Here is an 11,082-nt window from a genome sequence, read left to right as displayed (position 1 = left end):
CTGAAACAAGAAAATTTAGCAGAAGACTGCAAAGTTGCCCAAGGCTGGTTTTTCTGATGATTCCTGAATCACGGCTTGTATTCATTTTAAATGTTGATGTTCACGTAAGTGAAGTTTGTTTAGATGATAGGCATGAATCGGTATGTACACAGTGTACACAGACATGGACAGATTCAAGTACAAGGCATGCACGTGAAGGAGATAAGCTTAAGTGGTTATATATCTCATATCTCCTGAACGAAAGTGTTGCATAAGTGATAAGGAGAAGGACTCCTTACTCGAAGATAACTCTATCCTTGATAAAGGAGGAGTTAGAAGTTGAAGATAATTAGAACTCTTCCACCAAAGAAGAGTAAAGCATTAGAACTCTAATTATTTCCTATTCTACTAACTCTATATATTGTACGATGTTCTCATTTTACAGGTACGCATAAATGCTGAAGTTAAACGTGAGTAGAGAGCAAAATAGCAAGACATTTTGCAAGCAACTCCAGTGTGATTCAAGTGTGCGAACCAGAAGCTACATGAACCAGTTCCAAATGTCTGTCTTTTATTCTAGTTTTATTGTAGTAAGGCTTTTGAGTTGTACCTTTCAGCTTTATCTAGAAGCAATTGTACTAGGTACTCTGAGTGTTGTATTCAAGTTAGAGTTAACTTGAAGTTGTCGCAACAGCTAGATGTTGGTTGCCACAAAGGGCTACAGGTAATCCTTAGGTTTACAAAGAGTTTACAACAATGATTTAGTGAAGTGTTGGAAAAATCCTATTGGGTAGTAGGTTGTGATTTTTTTCACCTTTTGAGCCAGATGTTTTTCACGCAAAAATACTTATTTTCTTTACTTTCTGCATTATTTATTCCGCAATTGTAGTGTAAAGAACGCATAGAAGAACTAGGTCCATCGATAATCCAGTGCACGCGAAAATTGGGTACCACATAAATCACCCCCCTCTTGTGTGGTATAAAAGTATAAAACATCAATTGGTATCAGAGCGGGTTATCCTTGAAGAGGTTAACACCTTAAGAGAAGATCAAGATGAGTGCACTACCTAGAAACTAGGAAGGATAATCCACTGCTAGGCCACCACTCTTTAATGGCCAGTACTACTCTTGGTGGAAGAACAGAATACGAGATCACATTCAAGGAGAGGACTATGAGCTACGGGACATTGTCACTGATGGTCCACTGGCTACATTGAAGAAAAATGTTGAATGAGTAGATGTGCCAAAGACAAGAGCGGATTGCACTGCTGAGGACTTGAAGAAATGGGAGAAGAATGCTAAAGCCAAGAAATGGCTTGTTTGTGGGCTTGGTCCACATGAGTACAACATAATCCATGGCTGTGCAACCGCTAAGAAAATTTGGGACACACTACAGGTGGCTCATGAAGGAACTACTCAAGTGAAGAAATCTAGAGGAACTCTATTGTACTCTCAGTATGAGAACTTTGCTATAAAAGATTGAGTGACCATTCTGTCACGACCCAAAACTAATGGGCCGCGACGGGAACCCGGTACCTTACTCAATCGAGTACCAACGTAACGTATCTTTCATATCATTCTATCATAGGTAAATGAACCGGAGTAAAGCATGAGGGAATAAATTTATACATATGACATACTGTCCTATAAGACCAAAACGATCACTCGTACACTGAACATAGGCCGATAAGGCCATACAATATTTCATATACATAACATATGTCTACAAGACTCTAAGAGTACATAAACGTCATAAGGCCGGGACAGTGCCCCGCCATACCAAACAATACCCTTCTAAATCATACTGACCAAACAAGCAACTCCGGAGCAAATAGAGCGCACCAACATCTTCCGCTGAGCTGATAGCCTACTTGGAGGACTCTCAACCTGTCTATCGGGACCTGCGGGGATGAAACGCAGCGTCCCCAGGCAAAAGGGGCGCCAGTACAAATAATGTACCGAGTATGTAAGGAATGAACATCAGTAAATAATAGACATGAGAGAAACATGGAGTAAAAGACTCATTATGTAAGTCTAAATAGCTAGTGATTCATTAATATTTATAATGACATGCATATGCATATAAATGTCATACCATGCTTATGTATATGCGTTCATAACATCATCAAGCCTCTGAGGGCATCCCATCATATCATCTCGGCCATTGTGGGCAAATCATCAACGTATACCAGCTGATCAGGTGGTGGTGCGTATATAACGCCATAACCTTTTTCCATATCCCATATACATATAATATACGTGTATATAACGCCATCTGGTCATGGGTCAATGTACATGTATAAATGCATGAAATGCATAAGAAATACGTTAATAAGATATCTCGGAATGTCATAAAATCAATATGCCTTTCGGATAAACTTTATCAAATACGTATTTTTCTCAGACCCATGAACAAAAGATATTATAATAATTCACATGGGGAATCAAGAATATAGACACCCCTAGTACTTCTATGAATAGAGTCATTTATGGAAATTGTGCATTTGCTCGTTTCGTTTGTATCGTATTGATCATGCCAAAAAGAAAGAATGGATAGCCTTAACATACCTGAACCGAATCGCTTGAAAATCCCTCTAACACACGTCTTTTGCGAAGAACACGTAATGGCATATCAAATTAGGAAAAAATCTGTATGATATTCTTGAGAAAGATTGTACCGTACTCCCTTAGAACCGCGATTTCACGTTGTTGCATTTTCATACGAATTTTTGAGATTCATTCGTTACTGTTTTTTGAAGATATCATATAAACTCTTTGGTATGCGATTCATCCGTTAGCAAGCAAGTATAAGTATAAGCATATGGGAAAGTCTCTTAATATTAGGGTTGTGGTCCCCACTCTTATGGATGACTTGGCCAACTATTATTCTAAATAGGCCACCAATATGTGAACTTTAAGAGTCATAATTTTGTGACTTTGTTGGCTGCCACGTTAAGGATTAAATCCTTATTCAATAATTATTCACTTAATTCATTAATTAGTTTGTTAATTTTCCATTAATCAATAATTATCAAATTATTCACATAATTAGGAATTATCTCAAATTACTTAAAATACTACTCACTTTTAACACAATTTGTACATCTTACTATTATGGTCATGTGGTACCTTGTACGTCACTAGTCCATAAATATCGGGTACTATAGCTCGGACCGTATTTTATCCCAAAATATCAAACTTCGACGAAACTCATTTTTTTGGTTCGCTTACCCTCTCACCTTTACGAATTTACTTATCACTTGTTTGAAATACCGTAATACTTATAATTTCCAAATAATCTTGTCCTTGAACTGATGTCAATTATCTTATGACAAATTCAATGTACAACACCCCAGGGTGTAACATCGTCGTAATATAATACTGCGGAGCATAACATCATCGTAATATAATACTACAAAGCGTAACATCGACATAATACTGCGGGGACTAACAGCATTCCCCTTTTGGAACATTCGTCCTCGAATGTTGACTAATGCATTTATCGGTCTCATAACTGGATAGCTCTTACGAATGGTTTTAATACTGTCATTGACATTTAGGCAACTGCTTTGTGAATAAATCTAAAGTCCAGGGTATTCCCACCTTTAGGCCTCTTTCTCACACCACGACTTGTGGTCGGAATCTTCCCAATCTCGTAATTATTGCTATCTCCTATCAAGCAGCTTGTACGACTATGACTTTGTATATGCGCCTATGCGACTCTTCTCTCCTCTTTCCTCCAACTCTTAGCCAATTTCTAGGCCTCACTTTGTGAACATATACAAAATTTATGATAAGCTGTCCCTCTGGGCGTCATTAGCTTTACTACATGTAAGTAAGCCATACTATACCATAACTCTTCCTTTGATTTATCGTTACTGAGGTCTGCTACCAAACTCCAGGTTACTCTCATTTCTTATCCTATATGCATAAAGCTAAGTCTTTTAACACTTCTTTATTACTGTTCATTTTAAGACTGATGGCCTAATCTCATCTCGTACCTTGCAAATTTTACCCATCCATGGTTGATTCATCTCAATGATGATCTACAATCTTCCATTGATAACTTGAAACTTCTTACGTAATATATTGCCACTAGGGCTTACGTTGCATCCTGAAACATTTGAAGTGATTTTCCTTATCCACCTGGGGGGCGATACTGTACTTCTATAACCCTATTTCATATCATAGTCATCCCAATGTGATTCGCCTTACATGGGTATTTTAATCCTGTTCAATTCCTGAACTCATTACTCAATCGAAGACCTAAACGCCATCCTTTATTTATCACAATTATACCCTTAGTCTACCACCAGGGCATCATTCCATCTCTTCTAAATGCTATTAGTCTTAGACTCCTTTGAGTTCATTCAGGCTATACTGATTTTTTCATAACTTAGAGAAACCATCAGCTCTCTTGTTTTCACAGGCTTAATCCTGAGGACTTATCTATTTTCGCCATCTTCACACTTGACTTTTTCTTATTTTTACTCATGTCTTCCTAAAACCTTGTCGCTTTATCATACTTTAGCTTGCGACCTACACATATCTATTTATACTACTCACAATCTTCCTTCAACTTGCTTGCACTATAGATTTCCTTGTGTTATTCTGGAACATCAAGCGAGACATCGCATCATCTCGAACTCCTCTTTACTCTCTTAACTAGACCTCTCAATACTTAGAAACCATAGATTGGAATATATGCCACTGACGATGCCGCTATCATTCCTGGATACTGAATCCCGACATTTCTAGCCTTCTATCTGAAATATGGACCATTCTCTGAATTTATCATGAATCTTCTTCTGTTGTCCATTCTATTATCGCCGAAACGCAATCTAAAATTTTCATGATGCCGATGGGCCACGACGGGCAGCCGTGAGATAACCAGAATAAAACATGAGGGAATACTCGACATAGGACATCCCAACGTATAATACAAACTTATACATATGACATACAAGCCTATAAAACCAAAATAATCACTCGTACACTGAACATAGACCGACAAGGCCATACAATCTTTCATATACATGACATATGTCTACAAGCCTCTAAGAGTATATAAATACCATAAAGGTCAAGAGAGGGCCCCGCTATACCAATCAATACATGTCTAAATCATACTGACCAAACAAGCAACTCCGGAGCAAATGGAGCGCACCAACATCTTCCGCTAAGCTGATAGCCTACTTGGAGGACTCTCAACCTGTCTATCGGGACCTGCGGGCATGAAACACAGCGTTCCCACGAAAAATGGATGTCATTACAAATAATGTACCGAGTATGTAAGGAATGGACATAGGTAAATAATAGACATGAGAGAAACGTGGAGTAAAAGACTCAACATGTAAGTCTGAATAGCTAATGATTCATTAATATTTACAATGTCATGCATATGCATATAAATATCATACCATGCTTAGGTATATACGTTCATAAAATCATCAAGCCTTTGAGGGCATCCCATCATATCATCTCGGCTACTATAGGCAAATCATCAACATATACCAGCTGATCAAGTGGTGGTGCGTATATAACGCCATAACCTTTTTCCATATCCCATATACATATAATATACACGTATATAATGCTATCTGGTCATGGGTCAATGTATATGTATAAATGCATGAAATACATAAGAAATACGTTAATAACATTTTTCGGAATGTCATAAAATCAATATGCCTTTCGGATAAACTTTATCAAATACGTATTTTTCTTAGTCCCATGAACAAAAGATATAATAATAATTCACATGGATAATCAATAATATAGACACCCCTAGTACTTCTATGAATAGAGTCATTTTTGGAAATTATGCATTTGCTCGTTTCGTTTGTATCGTATTGATCATGACAAAAAGAAAGAAGGGATAGCCTTAACATACCTGAATCGATTCTCTTGACAATCCGTCTAACACACGTCTTTTGTGAAGAACACGTAATGATGAATCGAATTAGGGAAAAACCCGTATGATATTCTTGAAAAATATTGTATCGTACTCCCTTAGAACCGCAATTTCACGCTGCTGCATTTTTATACGAATGATTGAGATTCATTCGTTATCTTTTTTGAAGATTTCATATAAACTCTTTGGTATGAGATTCATCCGTTAGCAAGCAAGTATAAGTATAAGCATATGGAAAAGTCTCTTAATATTGGGGTTGTGGGCCCCACTCTTGTGGATGACTTGGCCAACTATAATTCTAAATAGGCCACCTATATGTGAACTTTAGAGTCACATTTTTGTGACTTTGTTGGCTGCCACGTTAAGGATTAAATCCTTATCCAATAATTATTTATTTAATTCCTTAATTAGTTTGTTAATTCCCCATTAAATAATAATTATCCAATTATCCACATAATTAGGAATTATCTCAATTTACTTAAAATGCTATTCACTTTTAACACACTTTGTACATCTTACTATTATTGTCATGTGGTACCTTGTACGACACTAGTCCATAAATACTGGGTATTATAGCTCGGATCGTATTTTATCCCAAAATGTCAAACTTCGACGGAACTTATTTTCTTTGGTTCGCTTACCTCTCACCTTTACGAATTAACTTATCACTTATTTGAAATATCGTAATACTTATAATCTCCAAATAATCTTATCCTTGAACTGATGTCAATTATCTTACGACAAATTCAACGTACAATACTATAGGGTGTAACATCGTCGTAATATAATACTGCGGAGCGTAACATCGTCGTAATATAATACTGCGGAGCGTAACATCGATGTAATACTGCGGGGCATAACACATTTAAGAGATGTACACAATGTTCACTACACTGATAAATGAACTAAAATCTCTTGGAAGAATTATTCCTGAAGAATAAAGGGTTGAGAAAATACCTACTAGGGTATTGCCAATCACTTGGGAAAGCAAGATCACTGCCATCCATGAATCAAAGAACATTGCTACTCCCCCACTAGATGAATTAATTGGAAATCTCACTGCCTATGAAATTAGGAGACCAACCATGAAGATGGATGTACCTAAGAAGGAAAGAAGCTTGGCACTCAAAATCACTGAAGGTTCTGATCTGGAAGTTGATGAAATGACTATGATCACCAAAGACTTCAAGAAGTACCTGAGAAGAGTAAATGGTTCTTCAAGAAGTGGAAGCTACAGCAAGGCAAAAGCTCCGGAGAATCAAACCAATGATGGTCGCTACAAGAGTAGAAAGCCTGATCATCACATCAAAAACTGTCCTTTGTGGGAAATTGAATGGTAGAAGAAAATAGCTGAAGGAAGGAACATGAAGAAGGAACAGGTTCAACCCAAGAAAAGAAACAACAAAGAATCAACCAAGGCTATAGTCGCTTCTTGGGGAGAAAGCTCGGATGATAATGAAGATGAACGAGCACTTATGGACATGGGAGAATCTGATGAAAAAACTAAGGTAAGTATCCTTCATCTCAAAGACAAGATTAAATTTTTGTCTAAAGAAAGGTTATCTGAGTTACTACTAGAGCTAATTGATGAATCTGAGGATGTAAATAACGAAAAGGAATAGATGTCTAAAGAATATGTGATTTTAAAGGCTAAGTGCAAAAACCTGAAACTTAGGGTTAGTGAAACTGTAAGTGAAAATACTGTGTTGAAGAACCAGGTTCATGCACTTGACTCAAATATCCTATAGCTTAGATATGAGAATCTAAAATTGAAACTAGGAACATGCAAAAAGACAGTTGATTACACGCAATTCACTTTAGAAGAAAATATAGGAAAAATGAAAGATGAACTGTACTAGAAAGATGAACAAGTAAGAATTCTAAAGGAGGAACTAACCAAGGTCAAGCATGAGCTAGACAGAACTTGTAAATGGAACATGTCCTCTGATACACTTTCATGGCTACAAAACACCATAGTAGTAACATAAGAGGAATTGGATTTGGGAACCCTGCACCTAAGTGGGATCCCAAAAGCAAGTTTCTTACACTTCCTAAGAACAAGATTTGCACACACAATGGTAACACTGGTCACTATAAAAGTGAATGCACTGCAAAAGAGAAGGCAATTCAAAAGAACAAAGATTTTGTTCAAGGAAAAATAGGTTGCCAAGTTGAGCTAAAAAGAATTTGATTCACCATTATTGCCTATAGAAAGGACTCAAACTAGTTTGGGTTCCTAAGTCTAACCCATGGTTTCCTTTTACAGGTCCAAGTGAAGGGAAGCAGCCAAATATGGTACATGGATAGTAGTTGCTCAAAGCATATGACAGGAATTAAGAACCATTTCCTTTCTCTTGAGTAACTTAAAGGAGGTAATGTCTCTTTTGGAAATGGGAAGAAAGGTGAGATCATTGGAGTTGGAAAGGTAGGTAAGACTAATTCTCACTCTATTGAGAATATCTACTTGATAGATGGACTGAAGTACAGTCTAATAAGTGTATCACAATTGAGTGATAGAGGTAACATGGTAGCATTTACCTTTACAAAATGCTTTGTGATTAATCTTACCACTGACAAGATAGTTTTGTAGGAAAAAAGAGTGAACAACATATATGTTGTGGATCTATCCACACTTTTAGATAATGAGCTCGCTTGCTTAAGTGTGTTGGATAATGATCCCCTCATTTTGGCACAAGAGACTTGGACATGCCGGTCTAAGTCAACTCAATAAACTAGTCTCCAAGAACTTGGTGATAGGGCTGCCTAACATTAAGTTCAAGGAAGATAAAGTTTGTGATGGTTGTGAAAAGGAGAAGCAAGTAAAATCCTCTTTCAAAAGCAAGAAAATGGTAAGCACCACCAGGACGATGGAACTGGTCCATATGGATCTTTATGGACCAATGAGAACAATGAGCAGAGGTGATAAGAAATATGTTATGGTGCTTGTTAGTGATTACTCTAGGTTTACTTGGACATTGCTTTTAACATATAAAGATGACGCATTTGGCATGTTCATTTCTTTTGTTAGAAAAACTCAGAAACAACTAGGTAATCAACTTGCATCAATTAGGTCTGATCATGGTACTGAATTTGAGAATGCTAAATTTGATGAATTTTGTAATGAGCATGGTATAAATCATAATTTTTTCTGCTCGTTGGACTCCACAACAAAATACAGTAGTTGAAAGAAAGAATAGGATATTGGAAGAAATGGCTAGGACTATGCTTCTTTCTAGTAAACTGCCCCATAGTTTCTGGGCAGAAGGTGTGAACATTACACGCTATATAATAAATAGGTTCATGACTAGACCTATCGTTGAGAAGACTCCCTATGAGTTACCTAAATGAAGAAAGCCAAATATATCCCATCTTAGGACATTTGAATGCAAGTACTTTGTGCACAATAACGGCAAAGAATCCCTAGGTAAGTTTGATCCCAGAAGTGATGAGGGAGTATTCTTGGAATATTCGTCACATAGTAAAGCTTATAAGATTTATAACAAAAGAACTATGCATGTAGAAAAAAGTGTACATGTAGTTTTTGACGAACCTAACATTCTTTCTGAGAGGCAGGAACATGATTATGAAGCAATTGGGCTGGCAAAAAACTCAAAAGAAACCACAGCCCAGATTGAAGCAGCACTAGAGGAAGGAACAAGTGATGGAACAGGTCCTTCCACCTAGGCAACTTGATAGGGGGAACTGAACAAAGAGGAACTGATCCTCAAACATCGAGGGAACCTGTCCATGAACCTGTTCCTCAGCAACAAAATAGTGAAGGAACATCTCGGGGAAACCATCTAGTTGTGAAACGTTACAAGTATCAAAGTTCCCATCCCATTGAGAACATAATTACTTATCCAACCTCTGTAATCAAAACAGGTGAGTAGTTCCCCCTACATGAGTAGTTATTTGCAGTTATTTTTTACCTTTCACTAGAATAAAAAAAAATGAAAGCATAGCACATAGAAATGCAAATGAAACAAGAAAATTTAGCAGAAGACTGCAAATTTGACAAAGGCTAGTTTGTCTGATGATTCCTGAATCACGACATGTATTCGCTTTAAATGTTCTTGTTGGCCTAAGTGAATTTTGTTTTGATGGTTGACAAAAGAACTCAAGCATGAACCAGGTCCATATACAGTATACACAAACACTGGTAGATTCAAGGACAAGGCATGCAAGTGAAATAGATAAGCTTATGTGGTTATATCTGATATCTTTTGAACGAAAATGTTGCATAAGTGATAAGGAGAAGGACTCCTTACTCGAAGAGAACTCTATCCTAGATAAGGGAGGAGTTAGAAGTTGAAGATAACTAGAACTCTTCTACCATATAAGAGTATATCATTAGAACTCTAGTTATTTCCTATTCTACTAACTCTATATATTGTAGGATGTTCTCATTTTACAGGTACGCACAAACGCTGAAGTAAAACGTTTGTTGAGAGCAAAATAGCAAGGCATTTTGCAAGCAATTCCTGTGTGATTTAAGTGTGCGAACCAGAAGCTACATGAACTTGATAGAAGAACCAATTCCAGGTGTCTATCTTTTTTTCTAATTTCATTGTAATAGGGCTTTTGAGTTGTACCTTTTATCTTTATCTAGAAGCAATTATACTAGGTACTCTCAGTGTTGTATTCAAGTTAAAGTTAACTTTAAGTTGTTGCAACAACTAGAGGCCGGTTTCCACAAAGGGTTAGAGGTAATCCTTAGGTTTACAAGAAGTTTTTGTAAATATTGTTTTTTGCTCAGTGATTTAGTGAAGTGTTGGAAAAAATCCTACTAGGTAGTAGGTCATGGTTTTTTCCACTTTTTGAGCCATGTGTTTTCCACGTAAAAATACATGTGTTCTTTACTATCTGCGTTATTTATTCTGCAACTTGTTTACCCGAAAAAAGGGATAGAGTTGAATTTATGCGTAGTTCCAAAGATACGTGGTATAAGTTAATACAGAACGCTAGGATAAATAAAAGTATGAATATAGGTTGGAGAAAAACGTAATCTATGTCAATCAAATATGAATAGTGAAATTTAGGATTTAACAAAAATAGAACCAATCTAAAAAACTAGAAAGATCCCTCTTGCTTGTAGATGGGATAATACAATTTGTGATAGTGTAAGTCCTCCCATAGATCCCTTACAAAAATGATAAACAAGTCCTTTTATAGTGAAGGGGTTTTGGCTC

This window comes from Nicotiana tabacum, chromosome 17, assembly GCF_000715075.1.
Source record: "Nicotiana tabacum cultivar K326 chromosome 17, ASM71507v2, whole genome shotgun sequence".
Lineage (NCBI taxonomy): Eukaryota > Viridiplantae > Streptophyta > Magnoliopsida > Solanales > Solanaceae > Nicotiana > Nicotiana tabacum.
Note: the sequence above shows the minus strand (reverse complement) of the source record.